At 37.4% G+C, this 24,608-nt stretch overlaps 1 protein-coding gene across 7 annotated transcripts in view; it reads left to right on the top strand.

The window, feature by feature from the left end:
- The first annotated feature begins 6,644 nt into the window (after positions 1-6,644).
- LOC127452709 (signal-induced proliferation-associated 1-like protein 2) overlaps positions 6,645-24,608 on the top strand; it is a 112,167-nt gene continuing 94,203 nt past the window's right edge. For 6 of the 7 annotated variants that reach the window (XR_007899302.1, XM_051718384.1, XM_051718333.1 and 3 more), the window contains exon 1: positions 6,645-6,965. The gene's annotated coding sequence lies outside the window, so the exon portion shown is untranslated. Of the gene's footprint in view, positions 6,966-23,915; positions 23,981-24,608 lie in introns of all 7 variants that reach the window. The other variant, XM_051718354.1, reaches the window with a different exon arrangement.

The raw sequence follows: 24,608 nt of genomic DNA, 5'->3' as shown, positions 1-24,608 counted from the left end.
CACACTGGTGAGCTCAGCAACACCTAAAGGCTTGGATGAGCGCAGAAGGCAACTGTGGTGGAGGTCTGAAGGATCAAAAAATGATTTCCTTGGTTAAGGAAAACCACTTCACAACATCAAGTCAAGAACACTCTCCAGGCTATTATTGTCAAAGTCTACAATCAAGAAAATAATTCATGAAAGTAAATACAGATGGTTCACCACAAGGTGCAAACCACTGGTAAGCCTCAAGAATAGGAAGGTCAGATTAGACTGCCAGAAAAAAAGCCTGCCAAGTTCTGGAACACTTTTCTTTGGACAGATGAAACTAAGATGAACCTGTACCATGGGAAGAGAAGAGTATGGAGAAGGGAAGGAATGGCTCATGATCGAATCATACCACATCACCTGTGAAACACCGTGGAGGCAGTGTTATGATGTGGGCATGTATGGCTGCAAATAGAACCCAATCATTAGTGTTTGTTGATGATATGACTTCTTTTTTGAGGTTTGACACGTAATTTCACAACAGATTATGCATAATGGCATAAGCTATCAAAACAGCCTGACAGGATCTCATCTGACAGCAATTAAGCAGGACAACGTGTTTTTCTGAGGCACTTTTTTACTTCTGCATCTGACAGGAGAGTTCGAGGTGAGACTCTTATTACTTAACAACAAACAATTTTTATGATGTATGGAGATAATCTGTGTGTAATGGTAATTAAAGGTTGTAAAGGTTTTATATATCATTTTTTATTATTATTATATAGCATTTAAAAGCGTATCATATCAAAAAGCACCTGATTGATGAACTCTATGAAATAAATCTTTTGGTAGAAGTTACCCCACTACTTTGGCTGTCTTTGGGACCTCAGTGTCCTCATTCTTGCCCAGTTATAAAGAGACTATTTTGACTGAAATAAAAGAAAATACTAAATCCTAAGCAAAGTACTATTGCTGCCAACTTGGACATTTATGATAACTTCTCAAATGTGCATTTCTTAGCCCTACTGACTACTCACCGTTTAAGTGATTATTGTCCAGACCTTTGCTGGGAAGGAAATGTTGAAACCGGACCTCTTAGAAACTTTAATTGAATGCCCCTGCTTTAAACCCAACTTACCTGTTAAAGAGGTCATGTCATGAGGAATCAAATTTTTCAAAAATTTCAGAACTCAAAACTTAATCTCCAATGCAATAAAAGTATTCATTGAAGCCAAACTGCAAAAACGCCTCATTCTCTACTTCCGCGACTGTCCGACTTCACTAGGGGCATTCATTCGTGACTGCCTCTACAGCAACAACATCAACGCCTACTTTACATCATCGCACCCTTGGCCCTGCCCACTGGTGCTCAGTTCGTAAACAGAAAGAGGGCAGGACTGACAGGCCTAGTGTGGCCTACTAACTATTCCTGAACACCAAAGAGGACCCATCGGACTATTTTGAATTATTTTTGTATATAAAAATGCACTAGACAGATGTCTTTGACCATTGTCCTGTATCTCGTGCCACTTTTAAAAGATGTGGTGTCAAGTTACAACTCCATTCTGACCCCATTCTGTTTCATTCAACTGCTGCCTCTTACTGTTTTGAGCACAAACATGTCCTGGATGCCTCCTTGTGCCCATCTGAGCTATTTTTTGTTGTTGGTGTATGAAAACATGCACAAGATGTGTCTTTAGCCATTTTGATGGGTTTTCGGTGATGTGCGCATCAGTGCGGGTCAGGATAAAACTGTATGTGTGCGCGTCTTGTTTCACCATGCTTTTGTGTTTGTGCATGTGTATGTACATTTTTTTTTTTTTTTTTGCTCATATCTGTGTGGAGTGCTTGTGAACCAGTCATAATGTGATTCAAGCTTTGTAAAGGAACTGTTATTGAAGGGTGAGGCAGTTAAAAACACTATTGGACCCATTCGCAAAACTGTAAGTAAACAGTTTCATTCATAAATGTTTTATATGTCATGACTGTTTGATAGTTTATGGTGCTGCTGTGCTTGAGTGAACAGTTTAAATACGAATGCAATGTGTTGGATGTGCGTTGTGTATACCCTGAAATTTAGTTTTATAATGTTGTGGAGCTTTTTCATTCTCTTCAGACTGAGTTTCAAATATATATGGCTGTGTATATGAGGGGCTGCACAATGTTAGCCAATCACAACTGTGGGCGTTTACGTTGAAGTTTTAAGGAGGGGCTTAGGCCAAAACAGAGCATTTTAGACAGAGGGCCAGATAGGATTGGAATATGATAATATATTACTAAATTATGACTATTTTGGTGCAAAAAAAAAAAAAAAGTAACACATTATTAGTTGACCCCAGAGATGATAATAAAATTATAACAAATTTGCATGTCTTGACCACTTTGAGCTGCTTTGAAATTATGTGTATTGTGAAAAGTGCTTTACAAATAAAATGACTTGATAGCACTGGGGGCAGTAGAGAACAGAGTTGCCATGGCAACCAATCATGGCAAGACCTGACCCTAAAGGCCTCTGCATACTTTTTATGAAATCGAAGTACAAACGGGTGTGATGTCATTTAGAACAAAATCTGTCCAAAAAGAAGGTGTTTTTGAGTTTGTTTCAGTGGTTCGTAAACAGCTCTCTAGTGCAAACTTTCAGGAAAACTTCATACCGGCTTCTAAACACATTCTTACTGCCACTGATCCACGTCATCAGTAGGTGTAACTTGGAGCTGCACCTACTTTGAGGCTGACAACTAATTCCAATTAGTCAGTAAAGAATAAAGATCAGTTAGAACACACCAGCATGCAGTTATTAGCAAACTGGTGCAAACTTACCTACATCTGTACAATCGTTCACGTAGAGACATTTTCCAAGAATATGTCTTTGATTTTTGTTTAATTAGTCTTCAAAAGGAATAAAATCTACTCAAATACTCTGAAGCAGCATCAAACAATAGAGTGAATGGGCACTTCACTCATGTGCTGTCTGCAGCCGAAAGCCATTCACACATCTGCCCAAACATCAAGTAAGGTGTGTCTCTTATCATCACTCTTTTGTCTGTATTCTGTCCATTAACACTCTTTTATACACCCATCTTTGCAGGAGTATCAGTGTCATCATAAATTACAACAATAGTGTGTAACAGGTGTATATTATGACCGCGTATAGCATGTTAGCACATTAGCGCTATGAATGCAAAATGTAAACCAGACGAATTACACATTATCTACTGCATATATTACTTTAAATCATCGAGTGGTTCAAACAGCTTCTTTTACTGATCTTGTGTGAATTCTACTCATAGAATGAGGCATGAAGTCATGATAACACAATGTCACATTAGTTACGGTTTTATATGTAGTCTTGTTTGTGCTCGTATTTAAATGCTCCTCTAATCGCCTCCTCCAGTGGCGGTGCTGTGTCTGAATGTTCGCAAACGGTATGCCCTTGCTCAGCTTTTTCGAACTTCTGTTCTCAGTGAGTATGTCGGGGCCTTAAAGAAATAATTTATGAAATTAGTATCAGGATCTAAAAGCCTAAATAAATGCTGTAAATAAATTGATAAAATAAACTGGTGACAGCAACTGACATATCGTCTTCCGTGAAGCGGCATGAGTTAAAATCTGAGATAAATGACAGTGGAACTGTTTAGCTGGGCTTTTTGTTTCCATGCATATTAGTGGCAAACAACACAGGTTAATGACCGTGTTAGTAAAGTGAACTTGAACCTCTTAGAAAAATAAGATACACCATCATGATTTTGTTCCTCACATATTCTTTTGGTGGCTTAATGAGGAATATTCCACCCTGTTTATGTGAAAGTCTAACAAATATTTAACTAGGTAACTATGCTGACATGTTGTGATTTAAATCTTTCTTGGTAAAATTTTTTATTTAGCCAGAAAATAAGGCTAATTTTAGGTAAACATGAAATGGGCCATCAGGGTGCAGTTCCAGCATCTACCAGCAAATGCTAACAGGAACCTGCTAACCAGCTAATTCCTGACCCCCTGGTTTAATCCAGTGTTTCTCAATCCTTTTCTTGGAATGCCACATACACTACACATTTTTGATGTGTTCCTTATTTGACACAATTCAGATTATGAGCCGCCTTTCTACTATTGGGCCAGTGTGAGCCAGGGATTTCAACTGGTCAGCCGAGGCCAATAGCCTCAGACCTCGAGCCTCGAGACCAAAATCTATCTGCATTCCCACCACTGGGCCAATAGCCCTACAGCATTGCCCTGAAAAAAACAGCCCTTAATATGCCACTCCAGTGCCAATGTCACACATCCCGCCCATTTCACAAGCAAGAGAGAAGCTCAATCTGAGGTATCAGTCTCTGGAGACTAGTTAGCCCTTGAACTGAACTTGGTAGAGACTGAAGCTGCCGTTTGTTGCTTATTTTGGTCTTCGCTTGATGGAAAGCAAGACCTGACTCAGCGAAACTCAGCCTTTGTCACTGACCCCAGCTAAATCCCCAGTTGGCATTCTTTGGCCCAAGGGTAATCGGCGGGCCAAAGGTGCTTGGCTGTTGGCCCCGAGGAAGCCCTGAGGAGGCACGATGAAGCCTTGGAAGTGACAGTGGCTCTAGCACACCCTCATTTGGCCCGACAGTGGAAACGCGGCAAATGGAACACTCACCTTATTAGCTATCAGTAGAATCAGGTGTTTTAGATTAAGGAGACATCGAAAATTTGTAGTTTTACTGGTTTATTCCATGTCTTCGAAGCGATATGATTGGTGAGAACAGACCAAATTGTAACTCCTGTATCACTATAAATCTTGACATCCTCAAATCTTGGCACGATCATGATTTGAAGCTTGATTTGACACTTCATAATTTTTTTAGAACACCTTAGCAACTACGTAACAATGCCCTGGAAACCACTCGCAACACCGCAGTATTTTGTCTCAAGAGCAAGGACCAATCACATTTTCAGCAGAAAATGTATTGAAAAAAATATTTTATTGAAAAACTTTTTTTTTCTGTAAGATATGAGGAACCAGTATGAGGAGCTCAAATTCTCATTTCTTACAGTAATCTTACCAAATAGGAATAAAACAAGAAGGCTTTGTTGTGTGTGGAGCCCCTCGCACATGTAACCCCCAAGCCCCTCCTCCTGTATTTCTGTGGTGTTAGGTTTTATAAGGGAGTGTTACCCAACATTCTGTTGCCAGATGGCCAAGCCATAGGAGATTGCTCTTTCTGAAATTATTGAATTTAAAGGAGAGCCTCTCCCAGTCCTAAGTGAAAGAGATCAACACTTGAAATGGTGTATTATGTATATGTTGACATGAGTCTATGCATCGCTCTTAATTTTTATTTTTTTATTATTATTATTTTGTACATGAAAGTATTGTGGAAATCAAATTTCCATTCATTTTAATCATCTAAATTAAAAAATGGTGAACATTTTCAAAATCGCAATTTATAATTTTACTTTCTTCTGTAAATCCTTTATATTTTATTGTTTACATTTTCTATTGGTAAATTTCTGTAAATCCTTTACATTTTTGCACAGAGACTTCTGACACATCACAGAGGGTGGTCGACATTCAGTGTTCAAGCTCAATCGACAACATTTGTGTTATAATGTTGATTACCACAAAAATGAATTTTGATATATCCCTCCTTTTCTTACATTTCTTACATGCACTTACATTAATTCTTGTGGTAAAACTTGCATGATTTGAGCTGTAAAGTTGTTTAAATCACCGTTTTAGGGTTTTTAGGGTTGCGTCTTCATGGCAATGTAGTTGTAAAATTGGAAATAACTTTACACAAAAAGGTAAGCGATTTTATCACACAAAAATCATGTTAACACATATTGTTTACATCTTACTTTTAGAGTATTTTAACGTTTACGGATTGGCCCCAATCACTTCCATTATAAGTGCCTCACTGTAACACAGATTTTTGCTAAAGTAAAGGAGGGACAATTCAAAATTAATATTATTATTATTTGTGGTAATCAACATTTTGCCACAAATGCTGTCGATCGAGCTTGAACTTGTATTGAACCCATAATATTCCTAAGAAATCACCCTTTGGCTAATTTCTTAAACTGATGGTGTTGCATTTACTCGGTTACAACAATCTCCAGTCTCCCCTACTCACAAATGTATGCCTCCACTGACCCTCTCTCCTTGGCACAAGCAAAAATAAATAATAAATTATTTTATTTTATTATAAAATGCAACAAATTGCACAGAGCAGATGAGAAATCACTTCTGCTCCTAATCTAGTCAGTCTAATCATCCGTCTATTAGTCTAGAAAAAGGATTAGGAGGAGGAGGGTGAAGAGCCAGAGGGCTATAAACGGAGAGCGGGAGGACATATCATTGCTAATACTGCTACCACTCAAGTCAAGCAAGACAAGACAGAAGGGGGAGGAGAACAGTAGTGTGTGCAGGGCGGAGGAAGGGGCTGGCTTTAGTTTGATATGAATGGGTATCAACAGCAGAATGCTAGAAAGAGGGAGAACAATTCAACCTGCTCCTATACGAACAACAGGATGGGAGCGCAGTGAGCTTCTTGGAGCAATCTTTCAAGGGAGGATTTTATACTTCTGCAATTTTCAATTTTAGGTGAACATTCCCTTTCATACCAGTTTTACTTATGCAATTTTACATGGTGTTTAGATATTTAACAAAACACAGGCACTCTTTAAAAATGTGATTTTTGCAGTGAAACTGGTCGTTCACTTTAAACTGCCCTTCTTGTTGTCCACACCCACTGTGTATGTGCATGTGTGGCTTATGTGGAGGATACAAGTCACAGAGAGGCAGACAAGAGGATGTGTCAACACAGTAAGGGAAACACTTTGTGCGGCAGAGGAAGTGATGTCTGAGGTTGAAACTGTGCTCTGCTAGCTTCACACTTCAGAGCATTGTTCCGTCACAGAGTCACTGCAGATCTTCGCTGAGGATGTGCATTAGAGAGAGAGAGAGCGAGAGTGAGAGAACATGGAGACAAAGCCAATGAGAAAATAGAACCAGATACTAAAAGGTAGGGATTTTTTTCCTTCTCATGTTATTGCGTTGGTAGCAATTCTTTGGTGAATGCTTGGAGGAAATTGTGTAGATTAATAAAAAGGAGGGTTGCACAGATGAATTGCACAGACAATAACAGCTTCCGCTACTGCTGCTTTTGGGCTGATGGTGTTGTGTTCAAGGTGGCAAGGAAAAGAGAAGATGGAGACAACTCATTCAATCTCAGTCCTTTTATTATTATTATTATTATTTGGGTTGAGTGGGGGCAGAGTTGTTGTCTGGGCTCTAATTATATGGAGATAAAAATGTAGATGCAAATGGAGCAAGTGGAATAAAGAGAAAGCAAAGACTGGAAAGAGCAGACATATCTTACATAAGCGTGCACATGCTTTTGCTGGTTGCACTTGACCCTGTGCAATTAATGGAAAAAAAATATCGATATTTAATTGCACATTGTGCAATTATCACCATATTCAGTGTTGGATTGGAAGACTAAACACAGATATCTATTATCTTTATTATTATTATTATTAATAATAATAATAAATGGGTTTGATAAGCTATGTTGTACTTAAATAGAACAGATTGGTCCATGCGTCAGGACATGCTGACTGATATAATTGACGACTCATTGAAATTGTTATAATACAAGACACAGAACCTAATTTTCTTTTGAGTTCTTTTCTTTATGTAAGAGCTAGAGGGTAAATAGGCTAATAGCAATAAGAAAAATGGGTGTAGTTATTTAGTAAACAAAAACATTTATTATTTGGCAACATTCAAAATAATTTTTTTCTACATATTTTATGAAGAAGATCAACCTTATTCGTTTCAGTAACAGAAATATCTGCAAGTTATTCCCATATATGAAACAACTGCTGCCATCGAGGCCATACTGCACAATGCAAATCCAATAAATGATAAGACCACACACATCTCATTCCACGGCACTACTTCAGAGAGGAAAAACTCTTCTCACACACCAGTTCGATAACTGGCAGAGTTAGTAACTTGTTGGCAAGTCCAACGACAATAATTGTGCATTCCGTCGCATTTAGCTGCAAACTTTTAATTCATTTGATGCACTATTTTTCCGCACCACCCTTTCTCTTGCTTCAATCCAATGCTTTTAAGTGATGACAAAGCTGGGCGTGTGAAACACTCAGGAATTAAGTATTATGGGAGCCGTCTTTATTTTCAAAATTAAATATATTGTTTAACAATAATAATATGCCAACACTTTACAGTAAAGTTACATTTGTTAACATTAGTTCATGGTTTAGATATCATTAACTAACAATGAACTATATTTATTACAGCATTTATTAATCTTTGTTAATGTTAGTTATTAAAAATACAATTGTTCATTGTTGGTTCATAGTGCATTAATGTAAACATAAACAACTTTTGATTTTAAAAATGTATTACTATATTTTGAAATTAAAATGAACTAAGATTGGGGCCTGGGTAGCTCAGCGAGTATTGACGCTGACTACCACCCCTTGAGTCACGCGTTCCAATCCAGGGCATGCTGAGTGACTCCAGCCAGGTCTCCTAAGCGTCCAAATTGACCTGGTTGCTAGGGAGGGCAGAGTCACATGGGGTAACCTCCTCGTGGTCACGATTAGGGGTTCTCACTCTCAACGGGGTGCGTCACCGTCACCGGTATGTGGTTTGTTCCTCATCAGACCACTGTCGGTAGGTACTCACCACTGTTGACTGGGAGCACCCCACAAGACTTACAGTTTCAGAGATGCTCTGAGCCAGTCGTCTGGTCATAACAATGTGGCCCTTGTCAAAGTGGCTCAGGTCTTTACTCCTGCCCATTTCTCCTGCATTCAACTTGGTGACTGCGAGAACTGATTGTTCGCTTACCATCTAATCTACTCCGACCTTGACATGTGGCCTTGTTTGGAGATGATCAATGTTACTCGGGTCACCTGTGAGTGGTCATAATGTTTTGGCTCATCAGTGTATATAGTCAGCTCCAGGGATGGAAATCTCAAGGAATTTAACGATTCTGGTTCCAATTCCTCTTAACGATTCTTTCATTACTTTTGAAAAATAATTATTTGGAAATAAGAAATGCAATTCTTATTGTATGTACAGCCCTCAGCATCCTGTTGTCAAATGATGATTTCTACATAAAAGATATAACAAATCAGAAATACATTTAATACAGTTCTTGTAAAAGACATGTTTGTAGACTTTTTTAGAGGCATAAATGCAATCCAATAATTGATCCTAACTATATATTAAATATAATGTGTAAACAAACATGAAATGTGATAAAATATTTAATTAATTTATTCTTTTATAAAATTCCACTGATCACATAAACTCTTGTATCTTTTACTACACTTTGTCATATGAACAAGCAGTCAGTATCTGCAATGCCTGATTAAAGTACCACAGGTCTAACATAAAACATTACATAACAACAACAGTTCCAGACAGTTTAGGCTCTGTTACCCTATGTAGTCTAATGTTGTACTTCAGGCTTGTGAGACTTCAACAGTTCTAATTTCTAATCTAATTTAGAGTTGGAAATGTATAACTTGTGCATCAGAGATTAATTCAGTAACTGCTGGTCTTGTAGGGCTGTGTGTAATCCGTTTCAGCTATGTGACGCCCGAGATACAGATACCTTCTAAGTTGGTGTGGGTCCACCAAGAGGTTTATAATGTACTAGGTTTGATTGATTTTAGGGATTGGTCAGGATGGTCAATTAGCCATCCAACAATGGTCTAGTCGATTAGTGAAGTTGACTAGTTTATCTAGATCAGTGATTTTCAAACCCCGTACGCCTACCCCAGGGGGGAGGTAAGCAGGTTCCAGGGAGTACGGGAAAAGAATGGGATGTATGTTGAACCTTCATTCACTGAGCACTTCATTAGAAACACTTGTACACCTACTTACTCATGCGATTATCTATTCAGCCAATCGTGTGGCAGCAGTGCAATGCATAAAATCAGGCGGATACAGGTCAGGAGCTTCAGTTAATGTTCACATCAACCATCAGAATGGGGCAAAAATATGATCTCAGTGATTTAGACCGTGGCATGATTGTTGGTGCCAGATGGGCTGGTTTGAGTATTTCTGTAACTGCTGATCTCCTGGGATTTTAACGCACAACAGTCTCTAGAATTTACTGCCAAAAACAAAAAACAATCCAGTGAGTGGCAGTTCTGCAGATGGAAATGCCTTGTTGATGAGAGAGGTCAGTGGAGAATGGCCAGACTGGTTCGAGCTGAAAGAAGCCATTCGACACCACTCTATTTAAAATGTGCTCAAACAAAAAAACTTCTGTAAGATGCTCACTGAAATGACGCTATTCTTAAAGAGACCGTACTATTTTGGCACTTGTTCTACGTATATATTCTACGTATAAATCTTGTAAATAGTACAAATCATATGAATGTATCAATATACATGTAACAAAATAGATTTATATAAATGCATTATAATATGTGCAGTTCCAAGACTTATATTTCAAGACATATATATTGATGGAATACATGGCATTTGTGCATTTTTAAAACGGTAAAATGTGACCAAAATTATGAAAAACTAATTAAAACATTATTTGTGTACCAAGTTAGAAGGTCCCCTCTATAATTAACAGCAAAAGGAATTAACAGAAAGAGTACATTATAACTGAAATATAACCAAAATGAATCTGGAAATCTTTATCAAGACAATACCCAGCCCAAATAGGGATTGCAATAGATCAAACCAATGCTGATTGATCAGTAATATTCAATATTAATGATAAAGTTAAATGCTGTATATTGTCTTTGGCACACATCTTTGCTTTTGTTTCAATTAAGGTTACTTGAGCCTTACTGATGGTGCTGCGGGATTAATGTATTTAAGGCACAAATTGTTGAGAAACACTAATTTAGATTTGATTATAAATTAATCTTTTAGCTTAAATATTTTTAAGCAGCGGTGTCTGGGAGGGTATGAATAAGATAGTTTTTTGGAGAGAGTTTTAGTGTGCTCGTTCTGTTTCTCACAATATGCATTAATAAAACGGAGGGCATTTTTAATATAGTGTGTTACATTAACAATAGTTCAACTTTTAAAAGCAAGATCCTGTGTTCTGTTTCATTCTGTTGTGCTCGGTCAACCTTTTTTTTAATACAGGTCAACCTTTTTTTTTTTTTTTAAATACAGGAACACATCCTATGTAAACTGATCTTACTGTGAATTTGTAAACAGTAGGTTGAAATTTCTTGAGCTAAATTTGGTCAGTGCTTACCAAAATTCAAAGCACTGTGTCCAAAGCAGGAAGTGTTTTTGATTGTATGGACACTTGTGAACTTAAATTTCCGGGTGAAATGTTCACAGAGGGGCGCCAAAAGCAAGTTATGATGTAATACAGTGATGAGGAATGTACATTTTATTAACTCTAACCCCAAACCCCAACCTCCTAACCTAACCATCAGTAGAGTTAAAATGTATTCTTAAGCCATGTTCTTACTACACGATTTTTGGTTGGATTTTGCCCCTGGATTGCAGCCAAATCAGTGTACGCTATGGTTGGCAATACTCGTTAAGTATAAGCAGTGATATGAGCCAGTCTTGCGCTATCACAGATGCTGCAATATTTTCAATCATTTTTTATATTATTGCCACATAATCTTTTAGTGTGAAACCCTGTCTACACCAGACGCGAGCGTTATAATCAATGATGCTGCCTGCACTGGATGCATAAGTTGCGTTGCACAGACAGTAAACGGCCGTTTTGCACTGCATGCACTGGCGCTACTCCTGCCAACAAGACAAATAAACGGTTTAGAATCTTTGTTTTTCGACGCGTCCAGTGTAGACATCCTCAAGCCAATGCGGCGAGACGCAACACGGCATCACTCACATCCAGTGGAGACAGGGTATGAGCCATGCAGCGACAATGGCAAACTGCTCCAGCCAATCACATATGAGGTAATGAGGTTTCTCAAACTCTTGAATACACTCATCATGACTTGAATGCTAAGGAGCACTTTACTCTTACCCCTACACCTTGCTCCTCTGAAGGCTAAACATCCTAAACCCATGTCTGAGCCTTGGCTAAATGATACCATTCATGCTTTCAGGCAGGCCTGCAGAGGAGCTAAAAGAAAATGGACAAAAATATAACTTCAGGTTTCTTATGAACTTTAAGGAACATTCTGTCTCAATTTTAGAGAGCTGTGAGAGCAGCCAAGTCCAAGTATTTCTCGGATATCATTGAAAAAAACAAAAAACAACTGTCATAGCCCCAGATCCTTTTCTCTACTATTAACTCTGTTGTGAATACTTCTGTTAGTGTTTATCCTATTGTGTCGACATCTAACTGTGAAAGTTTCCTTAGATTCTTTGTTGACAAGATGGGGGATATTAGATCGAATATCATTTCCTCTGCTTATGATCCATCTGTCCCTTCTATTTGCACTAGTGCTTTAAACCAGTTTGAACCTATTTCATTTTATTTTTTTCATAATTTCTGGTCAGCCAAAGCCTACTGGTTCTCTCCTCAACAGTATTCCCTCACGTCTTCTTAAATGCATTTTTGATGCTGTTGGACCCAGAATCCTATTAAATATTAATAAGTGCCTTGTAACAGGGACTGTACCAATTATTTTAAACATGCCATTATACAACCCCTTCTTAAAAGGCCTAATCTAGACCCTACAGTCATGTCTCATTTTAGACCTATTTCTAACCTCCCTTTTATTTCTAAAATAACTGACCCCATAAAAGTTAAGGGACAGTTCATGATTGCATCAAGTCTTGCTGGGAAAAAATTGACTGAAGAGTAGGGCCATAATGTGGGCGATATACTTTAAAAATCATTCCATCTGAATAAAACTACAGATAAGAAATATGATTTAGGTGAGATTGTTGTATAAAAATTACAGGCAAATTTGTGTGCTTGTGTGTGTTGGTTGTCTCTGACAGGAGATCTGTGGCAGGTTTATTTTAGGCAAAGAAACACAGCAGGAGGCCTAAAGCCACATTAACACTAACAGCGATTAAATCGCTGAAGGTTGCCAACTCTGTGTTATTGGTTGATAGGTGGCGTTCCTACTCAACTACTGTGTCCAACTGCATCCGGTGGTGGGTGATGTGAGCTTCACTGTCTGCACTATTGGCAGTCTCTCCCTCTCATTGCTGCATCAAGTTGAATTCTGCACAACTTTGTCTCATGGCCAACGGTTGGGTCGCACATATCATTGAAATCACCAACTCTCACTGAAAATGAATGACTTCAGGTTGACTTGTCACTGCAAATTACTTTTTCTTACTTGTTTGAGCTTCCCAACCAGCCTGACACAGCTCACTGACACAACCAATGGCATGATTTAGTGGCGGGATTGTTGGTTTGACCAATGGATTCGACCAAATGGTATGTATTCAACCAAATATATCCGCTGTCATGGTAAAAAAAACAAAACAAAAAAAACATTTTTTTTGCTGACTACCTGAAGGCCTATCAATACTCTTAAAGGGCAAGAAAATAAGCAATGAAGTCATGTTTTGCATTGTGTGCTTTAGGTTTCCAGAAAAAGTGTTTTTATAGTAACACTATTACTGCAAAATTTAACACCTATTTTTTTTTTTTTTACATTTCCTTGTAAAGGAAACGTAACATTTCATGCAAAATGTAAAAAAAAATTTCCAGAACATAAAATGCATCTTTTGTGGTGGGGCCAGTGAAAATTTTGGCAAGGCAAGTAAAAATTTTAACCACTGGACTGACTGGGCCAGTTGAAAAAATCCTCATTGTTGAGCCCAATGAGTTTTGCATTAGCACACAAAAAGGGCATTTGTGCCTGGTTTCTGCCCATCTGACAATTGCTTGATTGTTTAAGTTAAATTTAGTTCTGGCTGTGATCAGATAAGAGGCCTTTCAGTAGTGTCCAGACTATTAAATACAGGCAGTGTGTGTACGTGTGTGTTTGTCAGAGAGAGAGAGAGATAGAGAGAGGGGGGTCTTATACTGCTTGTGTTTGCATATTTAAAATGCATTCATATGATATCTCTGCTAAATAGAGGAACACGTGTGACAGACATAGAAATTGATCAGTACTAAATCATCAACACTGTATGTTGCGTATTTAGGTCAAGCAGTGGAACCAAACAAAAAAGGGCACACCACAGAGTTAGAGAGTGTTTTGAAAGTCCTAAAACAGAGGTGCTTTACACTACTACCGTCATGGACAGCAGATCAACTTTAAAGTTACAATGCTTTTCTCAGTGTCATAAACACGCTCTCAAACATTACACTGCTTGTTTGTCGATTGTTGATTATAAATATGTTAATTAGCTTTAGCATTAGTTTAGCAACATGATGATGCTAAATGCTATTGAAATCAATTGTGAGTCAAGTCTCCACTTCGCATAAGGAATGCTGCCTATGTAGAGTATTCGCAGTGTAGAGTCTTGCAGTTATGTTACTTGGTTTATGTTAACCAAGTGGTATATAAATGTAATTATTTTTTTTTCCTTTGCTAATGTTGAGTTGAATACACACCTTGGTTTCCACCTGACTAGATTTTCCACCATTTTTTTATTTTGTTTCTAAAAAACTATTTTTCAAACACCTCCGAGGGTCCATCAGATCTTGCCCAAATTTGGGTCGGATAATCTTATGCCAGTGGTGGACAAATAATACTGGCAAACTTTTCATTAAAGTTCAGGTTTTATCAACGAATCTGTCTAAGAGGACACCAAATGGGACGTAAGGTTATATCTTTGCAACGCTTTGACAAATTGAAACAGACGTTGGTATATTACGTCACCACAATGTCCTAAGGGTACCTAAGCAGTTTGGTCACAGCGCCACCTACTGGTTTGGAAATCTGAAAAATGCCTATTTTCACTTATATATAATAAGATTATTTATCCACAACAAATTGATAATTACTGCTATACAAATTTTAATCAGAGTACTTTACTGATTACTTAATCGAAAATGTAATCACATTACTAATGACTTTCTTTTAAGTTACATACTAAACACTTTTCATAGTTTTTGTTTTTCTGCTCAACAAATTCAAAATGTTATCTATATTTCTTCCTTGTTCATTGTTGCATACCCTTCAGCTCTGTCACAGAAATGCAAAAAGACATACATATGAACATGTGTATTTAAAATGTATTATATATAATAATATTTTAGAAATATGTATTAACCAAGTAATGTACTTCAAAGTAATTAATTGAAAGTCAGTAACTGTAATGTGATTACAAGGATTTAAAATGTAATGTGTTACACACATTTTTGGTTAAAGAGTAAATATTACAGTAACTGATTACTTTGTAATCAAATTACACCCAACACTGCCTGCGAAGGCATCATTTATGCAGTTTGGATTGATATGTCAACAGAGAGCACAAAGTATAATGGCATATGATGGCAGGTTAAAGTGTAAGATTTTGCTATATTTGGTTAGATACTGGTAATTGTTTTTTATTCATGCTGGCTACCATATGCCGAAGAAAAACAAATCACGCATAGTTATATGCCTGCTTGTTTGGCTTTAAAAATATAACTATGGAGAAAATAGGCCTGTATGTAGGGGCGTAGATTCTAGGTGGGATGGGGGGAGGTAACCCCCAATAACCAAAACATGCAAGTACAACCCCCCCAATGTTCAAGTGAAATCTACATCCTTGCCTGTATGTGATCATAAACAATAACAAATATTTCTTTTGGAATGTTGTTTTGAATGGGAGGTTAACAATGAACAGGTTTTGTGACAGGTAACGTTGCTTTTGTATAGAAATGTGTAGTTCTAGATGTCAAGATCACAGCATTCATTTTAAATATATATATATATATATATATATATATATATATATACACCCAAAAATATGCACAATTATTCACATGACATAGGCTAAATAGGAGGTTTTGTAAGTGGACAAACAACAGCAGAAGTGATTTACCAGCCTGACATATGAAACAAACAATGGGCCAAATATTGCATTAGTGTTAGCCATATTATTTTCACATGATCAGTGGTGGTTGTAGCTTAAAATGGTGTCCTGGGTGAACCCCCCCATGTAAAAACAAACACTGAGGAAACATTCTCAATCAGACAGATGGACTATGGAGATTGAGAGGAATAATAATAAAAAAAGAAAGAAAAAAAAAACAATGGTTTACTATTGTTTGTACACTGCAAATATAAAAAATAGTAAGATAAAGATAAAGAATACAATTACTCTCATTTGAATCACCCAACTTAATTCCCTTGTGGTGTTGTTTTGTTTAATTGCCTCTTTTACATGCGTTCCTCTTCCTTTTTATGTTGTACACGAAACTTATAAAAGTGCAGTTTCAAATGCAGCAAAACTCTAAAGTTCATATGTGTCTGTACATTTTTTTTCTCATTTCACATGCAGACATGCAACATTGACAACACTGTTTCATTTCAACCACATAGAGGAACCGAGTCTTTAAACTTCCTGCTATAGTGCTTGACTTCATTTGAGATTTTGTTCATTATTATTAAGCAGACCCTAAATGGTCCTATGACTGCAGGAACTGATACATTAGTTTGCCCATCAGTAATTAAAAAATGTCTGAAACTCTATTTGGATGGGATTAGTTTTCTAACCTGTTTGAGTTACAATTCTTAACATAATGTGTCATTTCATGTACTGATTCGGAATGGACTGGGGTCTGTAGTTGTTACTGTGGTGGGAGCATGGCCAGGTCCAAGGGGGGCCAGAGGGAACTCCACAGGTCTGCAAAGAGACAACCAGTTGCCTACTGTAAAGATAAAAATGCACCCCTAAAGATCGCATCCTAGTACCACCCCTGGGTAGGAGCATCTATTGTGTGGATGTAGGTGTTATGAAAGGTCATGTGCTCTGGATGCACGCAACATGAAACCCATTTGACTAAACACAAAAAATATTTGTGATATATTCATAACATTATGCATATAATTGATGGAATTAATGATGCACCATATTTTTTAAAAACATGCCTAAAATTATATACTCTCACATGAGATGAAGACTAGTTTTAGCAGTTTCTAAAAGCAGCTTTATTCTACATATGGTGCTGGGTGCACATTCATGAGTGGCACCATTTTGAAATCATATGACCTGCCAAATATGAATCACTTTATCTCCATAACCTCCTGCATATTTCTACAATAGTGTAGATAACTGACGATTGATTCTGCATCTATTTTGCTAGGTGTCAATGCAACATTAACAAAAATATTACTGCGTGTACCTTTAAAGTTGAAATATGTAATTTCTGCACTACTAGTGGCACCAAACAGAATTGCAAAAATAAAGTAGACTCATCACGCCCCTGTGAACAAATAAGCCATGCTAAATAAAAGGAGGTAATTGTTTAACGTCCTAATAAACAGAAACATCAGACAGAAAGCATGGCAGAGGAATCGGGTTGTCCGATAGCATCGCCAGATTGAATGGCAGCTGGGTGTCAAAGTCCTCCACCTTGTAAATAATGTTCACTTTGCTTTTACTCCGTTCTCTGTCTCTGTGTCTTTTAGCAAGTCTTCGAATTTTGGCTTTAACATCTGTAGGCGAATCTAAATTTATACACTTCTGTCATGGTTGTTCACTACAAGTAGCGACACCCAAATTCACTCTATAAGTTGAGCTAGAAAGGGATGGGTGGAGCTGAGCAGGTTGATAAAAATATAAACATCAGTGTTTTAATAGTGCCTGGGAGGCTTAGTGTTTATACTTTTTGGGGAAGTAAACCCACAAGTGGCTTACTTATAGTTGTCAGTGAACAGTAAACTGGTATAGTAGAACATTTTTTAAATAAAAAAAGTTACATACTTCACCTTTAAAGTGAGGATCATACCCGATGCTTCTACTACAGTGGCTGTTCTGGGCAGTCTGTGATCAAACTGGCTTTATCACTAGGGTTGGGAACTTACAGTGTAGCCTGATTCCCGAACAAATGACTCTTATTAGTTTTTTTAATTTACAGCACGAAACATCCGGCGCTTCCTGTGTAGTCTGATTATCGAACTAGTTAGTCTTATAAGCCGGTGTCGTGTCGATGTTTAGAGGAACCTGTAGGGGGAGGCTTTAGGGATAGGGACCAATGACTCCATACTATGGTTATTAAGCAGTATAAAGTTAATTCAGGACATTATTAGCTCGAACATGCAGCTACATTGCCTGTGCTCTCTCTGGGAAGGCTACTCCAATGTTTAATGAAATAAAAAATCTTCCACAGTCTGACCTGTGACTTAAAATGCGTTATCACCCCTACTCTACATGGTGTCTTTATTTATTTATTTAATTGAATCCCCTTTTTCTCCCAATTTGGAATGCCCAATTCCCACTATTTAGTAGGTCCTCATGGTTGTGCGGTTACTCACCTCAATCTGGGTGGTGGAGGACAAGTCCCAGTTGCCTCCGCTTCTGAGACCGTCAATCTGTGCATCTTATCACGTGACTTGCTATGCACGGCATGTGGAGACTCATGCTACTCTCCGCGATCCACGCACAACTTACCACGCGCCCCATTGAGAGCGAGAACCACTAATCATGACCACGAGGATGTTACCCCACGTGACTCTACCCTCCCTAGCAACCGGACCAATTAGTAGGCAATTTGCTTTGTAATCTTTACCGAGGTTATTTTTAACAGTGTATCAAGTGTTGCCCCAAGTTAGTGATCGAGTCATTCAGGGGTTAGCTGAGCCATCTGGGGTTGAATAAGTTGAATAATTTACTTTTTGAAGTAAAAATATGGACATATTTACAAATAAATAATTGAAAGATCCGAAACGCAGTGGAGGTGCACGTTAATACCAGGTGTAAACAGCTAAGTGATAACTAAGAGATATGATATGCCTACAAACATTCGGTGCTTATTGGGCCCTAAAAAGCACAATACAACCAATAAAATGGCTGTGCTGGAAATAAATACAGCTTATTTATATTGGTTTCTAATAACACGTTCAGCAAAATAACTACAAAAATGTAGTTAATGTGGATAATGTGGATGATGTGTATATAGTTGTTTTGGTGTAAAATGTAAGTGTCTTTAATCACAGTTGCACAATTAGGATTTTCTTAAGTAATAGCACCCCCTAGCATCAGAAATAGATGAAATCAGCATGTGACCTCACATTGTCCTGTTGTCTGTGTTTACCAAATTTTGTTAAGTTTGGACATTGCACTCACAAGATACAGGCAAATTAGTCATGATAGACCACACCGAAAAATGAAAAATGTCGGGCTGTTCCTGGAGGGTGCAGCCCTGCAGAGTTTAGTTCCAGCCCTGCTCCAAAATGCCTCCTTGTAATCTTCAAGCACTCCTGAAGACCTTGATTAGCTGCTTCAGTTGTGTTTAATTAGGGTTGGAGCTAAACTCTGCTGGACTGTGGCCCTCCACGGACCGAGTTTGACACCCCTGGTCTAAATAATTAAATGAATAAAATTTATTTTGATAACTTTTGCCAGGAGCATCTCTAGATCGTACATACCAAATTTCATATGAATCAGACAATCAGTCTAGGGTGAGTTCGAAATTTATTTTTTCTTCCAGAAATTCAAAATGGCAGAAAATTGTTCGAAAATATTTCTTGCGGATATTGTAATCTACATGACGGATTGATTTGGGGGCACTGAAGGATTCAGAGAAAACATTTTTATTCTAGCCCATACATTTCTGAAGTTATTATCAAATATGTAAATTTGTTTGTTTTAGTGCTACCTTGTGGCCGTTTCTCAGAAAATTTGATATACAGCTTCATTTTCAAGTCAAAATTGTATGGATAACTTTTTTGTCAGGAGAGTCTTTAGATGATTTGACAGCGTTTAATTAAAAAAATACTTTTTATATTAATGAGGTGAAAAGACTACAATAAACATGCTGCTTTTTGCAATACATCACAGAGACATACAATTTACAAGAATATAATATTATATATAATATATATATATATAAAACCAGATTTTTGATAACTTTGCAAAAAAAAAAAAAAAACTGAAATATCACATTGACATAAGTATTCAGACCCTTAACTCAGTACTTAGCTGAAGCACTTTTGGCAGCGATTACAGCCTCAAGTCTTTTTTGGGTATGATGCGACAAGCTTTGCACACCTGGATTTGGGGATTTTCTGCCATTCTTCTCTGCAGATCCTCTCAAGCTCTGTCAGGTTGGATGGGACCGTCGGTGCACAGCCATTTTCAGGTCTCTCCAGAGATGTTTGATTGGGTTCAAGTCCGGGCTCTGGCTGGGCCACTCAAGGACATTCACAGAGTTGTCCCTAAGCCACTCTTGCGTTGTCTTGGCTGTGTGCTTAGGGTCATTGTCCTGTTGGAAGGTGAACCTTCGGCCCAGTCAGAGGTCCTGAGCGCTCTGGACCAGGTTTTCATTGAGGATATTTTGCTGTGTTCAGCTTTCCTTCAACCCTGACCAGTCCCCCAGTCCCTGCCGCTGAAAAACACCCCAGAGCATGATGCTACCACCACCATGCTTCACCGTTGGGATTGTATTGTGCAGGTGATGAGTGGTGCCTGGTTTCCTCCAGACATGACACTTGGAATTGAGGCCAAACAGTTCAATCTTCATTTCATCAGACCAGAGAATCTTGTTTCTCACAGTCTGAGAGTTCTTTAGGTGTTTTTTGCAAATTCCAAGTGGGCTTTCTTGTGTCTTGCACTGAGGAGAGTCTTCCATCTGGCCACTCTTTGGTGTTGCAGTGATAGTTGTCCTTCTGCACATTTCTCCCAACTCCACACATGACCTCTGGAGCTCAACCAGAGTGGCAATCGTGTTCTTGGTCACCTATCTTACCAAGGCCCTTCTCCCCCAATTTTTTTGTAGCCTTTCCCAGATCTGTGCCTCAACACAATCCTGTCTCTGAGCTCTACAGGCAGTTCCTTTGACCTCATGGCTTGGTTTTTTTGCTCTGATATGCATTTTCAGCTGTGAGATCTTATATACAGTAGACAGGTGTGAGCCTTTTCAAATCATGTCCAATCAGTTTAATTTGCCACAGGTGGACTCCAATCAAAGTGTAGAAACATCTCAAAGATGATCCAGAGAAATGGCTGAACCTGAGCTAAATCTCAATTGTCATAGCAACGGGTCTGAATACTTATGTCAATGTGATATTTCCATTTTTTATTTTTAATACATTTGCAAAGTTATCAAAAATCTGGTTTTTGCTTTGTCATTATGTGGTATGGAGTGTAGATTGATGTGAAAAAAATAATAATTTAAAGCATTTTAGCATAAGGCTGCAACATAAAATGTGAGAAAAATTAAGGGGTCTGAATACTTTCTGAATGTACTGTATATATATATACACATACTACCGGTCAAAAGTTTTGAAACACTTACTCATTCTTTATTATAATTTTATTTCTTCACATTTTAGAATAATAGTAAATTCATCAAAACTATGGAATAACATAAATGGAACTATGGGAATTATGTTGTGACTAAACAAAATCCAAAATAAATCAAAACTGTGTTACATTTTAGCATCTTCAAAGTAGTCACCCTTTGCCTAGAATTTGCAGACATGTAGTTTTGACATTTTCTCAACCAACTTCTTGAGGTATCACCCTGGGATGATTTTTAAACATTATTGAAGGAGTTCCCATCTGTGTTGGGCACTTAGTGGCTGCTTTTCTTTATTATTTGGTCCAAGTCATCAATTTCAAAAACTTTTTTTTTATTTTATTACATTTTAGATTTATAATTAAATAAATGAATATGGTGGCACAATTATATTTTTGTCTACAAAACTAATTTCAAACATTTAAGCATATGCCATCAGATCAAAAGATTTTAAAGATCATGGGAAACATTTTGGTCAAGTGTTTCAAAACTTTTGACCGGTAGTGTATATTGGCAGCCAACAGTTTGGAATAATGTAAAGATTTTGCTATTATGGAAAGAAATTGGTACTTTTATTCACCAAAGTGGCATTCAACTGATCACAATGTATATTCAGGACATTAATAACATGAAAAATTACTATTACAATTTGAAAATAATTTTCAGAACTTCTAAAACTACATCAAAGAATTCTCATAAAAAATGTGCAGCATGTGCAGCAATGACAGCTTTGCAGATCCTTGACATTCTAGCTATCAGTTTTAGATACTCAGGTGACACTTTACCCTTCCTGTAGCACTTGCCATAGATGTGGCTGTCTTGTCGGGCTCTTCTCACACATCTTACAGTCTAGCTGATCCCACAAAAGATCAATGGGGTTAAGATCCATAACACTCTTTTCCAATTATCTGTTGTCCAATGTCTGTGTTTCTTTGCCCACTCTAACCTTTTCTTTTTGTTTTTCTGTTTCAAAAGTGGCTTTTTCTTTGCAATTCTTCCCATAAGGCCTGCACCCCTGAGTCTCCTCTTTACTGTTGTACATAAAACTGGTGTTGAGCGTGTAGAATTCAATGAAGCTGTCAGCTGAGGACATGTGAGGCATCTATTTCTCAAACTAGAGACTCTGATGTACTTATCCTCTTGTTTAGTCGTACATCTGGCCTTTCACATCTCTTTCTGTCCTTGTTAGAGCCAGTTGTCCTTTGTCTTTGAAGACTGTAGTGTACACCTTTGTATGAAATCTCTTTCAAGCATTGTATAGCCTTCATTCCTCAAAACAATGATTGACTGATGAGTTTCTAGAGAAAGCTGTTTCTTTTTTGCCATTTTTGACCTAATAATGACCTTAAAACATGCCAGTCTATTGCATACTGTTGCAACTCAAAAACAGTGCTGGCTGCTGTTAATGGGGCCTGTCTAGATTTGATCAAAAATGTACTTTTCAAATAGCGATGGTGCTGTTTTTTACATCAGTAATGTCCTGACTATACTTTGTGATCAGCTGAATGCCACTTTGGTGAATTAAAGTACCAATTTCCTTACAAAACAGCAAAATACATTATTCCAAACTTTTGGCCGCCTGTGTGTGTGTGTGTGTGTGTGTGTGTGTGTATATGTGTGTATATATATATATATATATATATATATATATATATATATATATATAGCTTGATACTTGTAAAAGTGTGGTTCTATGAAAAAAATAAAATCTAAATAGTCATATACTGTGTATCATGTATGTATATAGGCCCAAATAATTTTTTATCTTTCAAAGATCCACACTTTTACAAGAATTCACTCATATACTGCAGCAAAATGCCCCACACTAAAGAAAAAAAAAAAAATGACAAAAATGTACATTTGGATTTCATTTCATTAACACTTAAATGCTAATTTTGCAGCCTGACACTTGCATTTGTTATCACAAAACAGATTTAAAAATTGCTCAGATAGTGTAAAAACGTGAAAAGCCTATTAATTACAATTAGAAAATAAAATTTATTTTCTTAATTTTTGATTATTTCTACAGTATATCGATAGTGTATTCGATGGTTGCTAAGGTGTGCCTAGGCAGTTGCCAGGGTGATTCTTAAAGGCCGCTTGCTAGCCCGAATGAAATGAGCCAACCCTGAAGTCTCTATGACATTCTGATATGGAGATGTGATCCCACTGATCCCTTATCTATGGGATTTTTCATCTGCCGTGTGAACATTGTATGCCCGGCTGCTTATGAAAGTCATAGCAGAATTCTCCTCAATAAGCTGGACAATTTGACACCTCATTCATGGGTGTACAGCAAACAGTGTAGGACTAGTAAGATGCTGATTTTTTTACAGAAGAAGAAGAAGAAGAACCAGAAAGTGAGATAATAATAGATTTATGGAAGTGCAAATATATTACACTATTACATGCATCAGGTCACTAGCAACCTACCTATACCTTTTTAAGCAGTTATAATTTGTATTTCCTTCTTTAATTTTGCCATGTTACACTATTCCTAAGCAGTGGAGGGGCAGGTGCCACCAGATATGGCACTGTTGTGCAAAATGCATGGCATATTCATGGCAATGGCTGTCGATTAATTTTTTTTAATTGTTATTTTTTTTGCAGTTATGGCATCTACCAGCAGAAGCTAACTGGATCATGCTAAATCCAGCAAAACCTTGACCTCTTGGGTATGACAGTTACTGATATAGTAATTTTAACACATTAATATTGTGTTAGTAAATTACTCTAAACTCTATAATGGAAATTAAACCTTTATATCTTTTGTAAATTGCATTTCTGTGTATGCCTTTACAACTTTTTAGAAATGTAATATGCTGTACGATGGCAAATGATGAAACAAATAAAAAATATGACACAGAAAACTCTCAGCAATGGGGAAATTAGCACAAATAATTTAACTTAAAGAACTTAGATCTTAGAAAATAAATGGAGAAGGCAAAACTAGGTGTAAACATGGAAGTTTGGTTCACCTTGTTCTATCAAGCCATTCAGGATGGCATGGCAGTTTTAATTCTCCCAGCACGCTAAAGGTCAACCTGCATATGACATCACTTCCTGCCAAACAGGAAGCAGCCTCTATAATAAGGGTGATGGTCAGAGTCAGACATGAAGCAGGAAAAACAGCTTCTCTGAAACAAAGCCACAACCCACTACATTGCCCCTTTAAGCTGTTTCCCATTGTTAAATACAACACACTTTGGCCTTGTCCCTGCCATCACATAAGTAAATGCATTGTGCTGACTTACCATTTGATACCAATCCAAAATAACATTTGGTGATAAACATTTCTAAAAA

The sequence above is a fragment of the Myxocyprinus asiaticus genome, chromosome 2 (assembly GCF_019703515.2).
Source record: "Myxocyprinus asiaticus isolate MX2 ecotype Aquarium Trade chromosome 2, UBuf_Myxa_2, whole genome shotgun sequence".
In the NCBI taxonomy this organism is placed as follows: domain Eukaryota; kingdom Metazoa; phylum Chordata; class Actinopteri; order Cypriniformes; family Catostomidae; genus Myxocyprinus; species Myxocyprinus asiaticus.
This window is presented reverse-complemented; position numbering and strand designations above follow the sequence as displayed.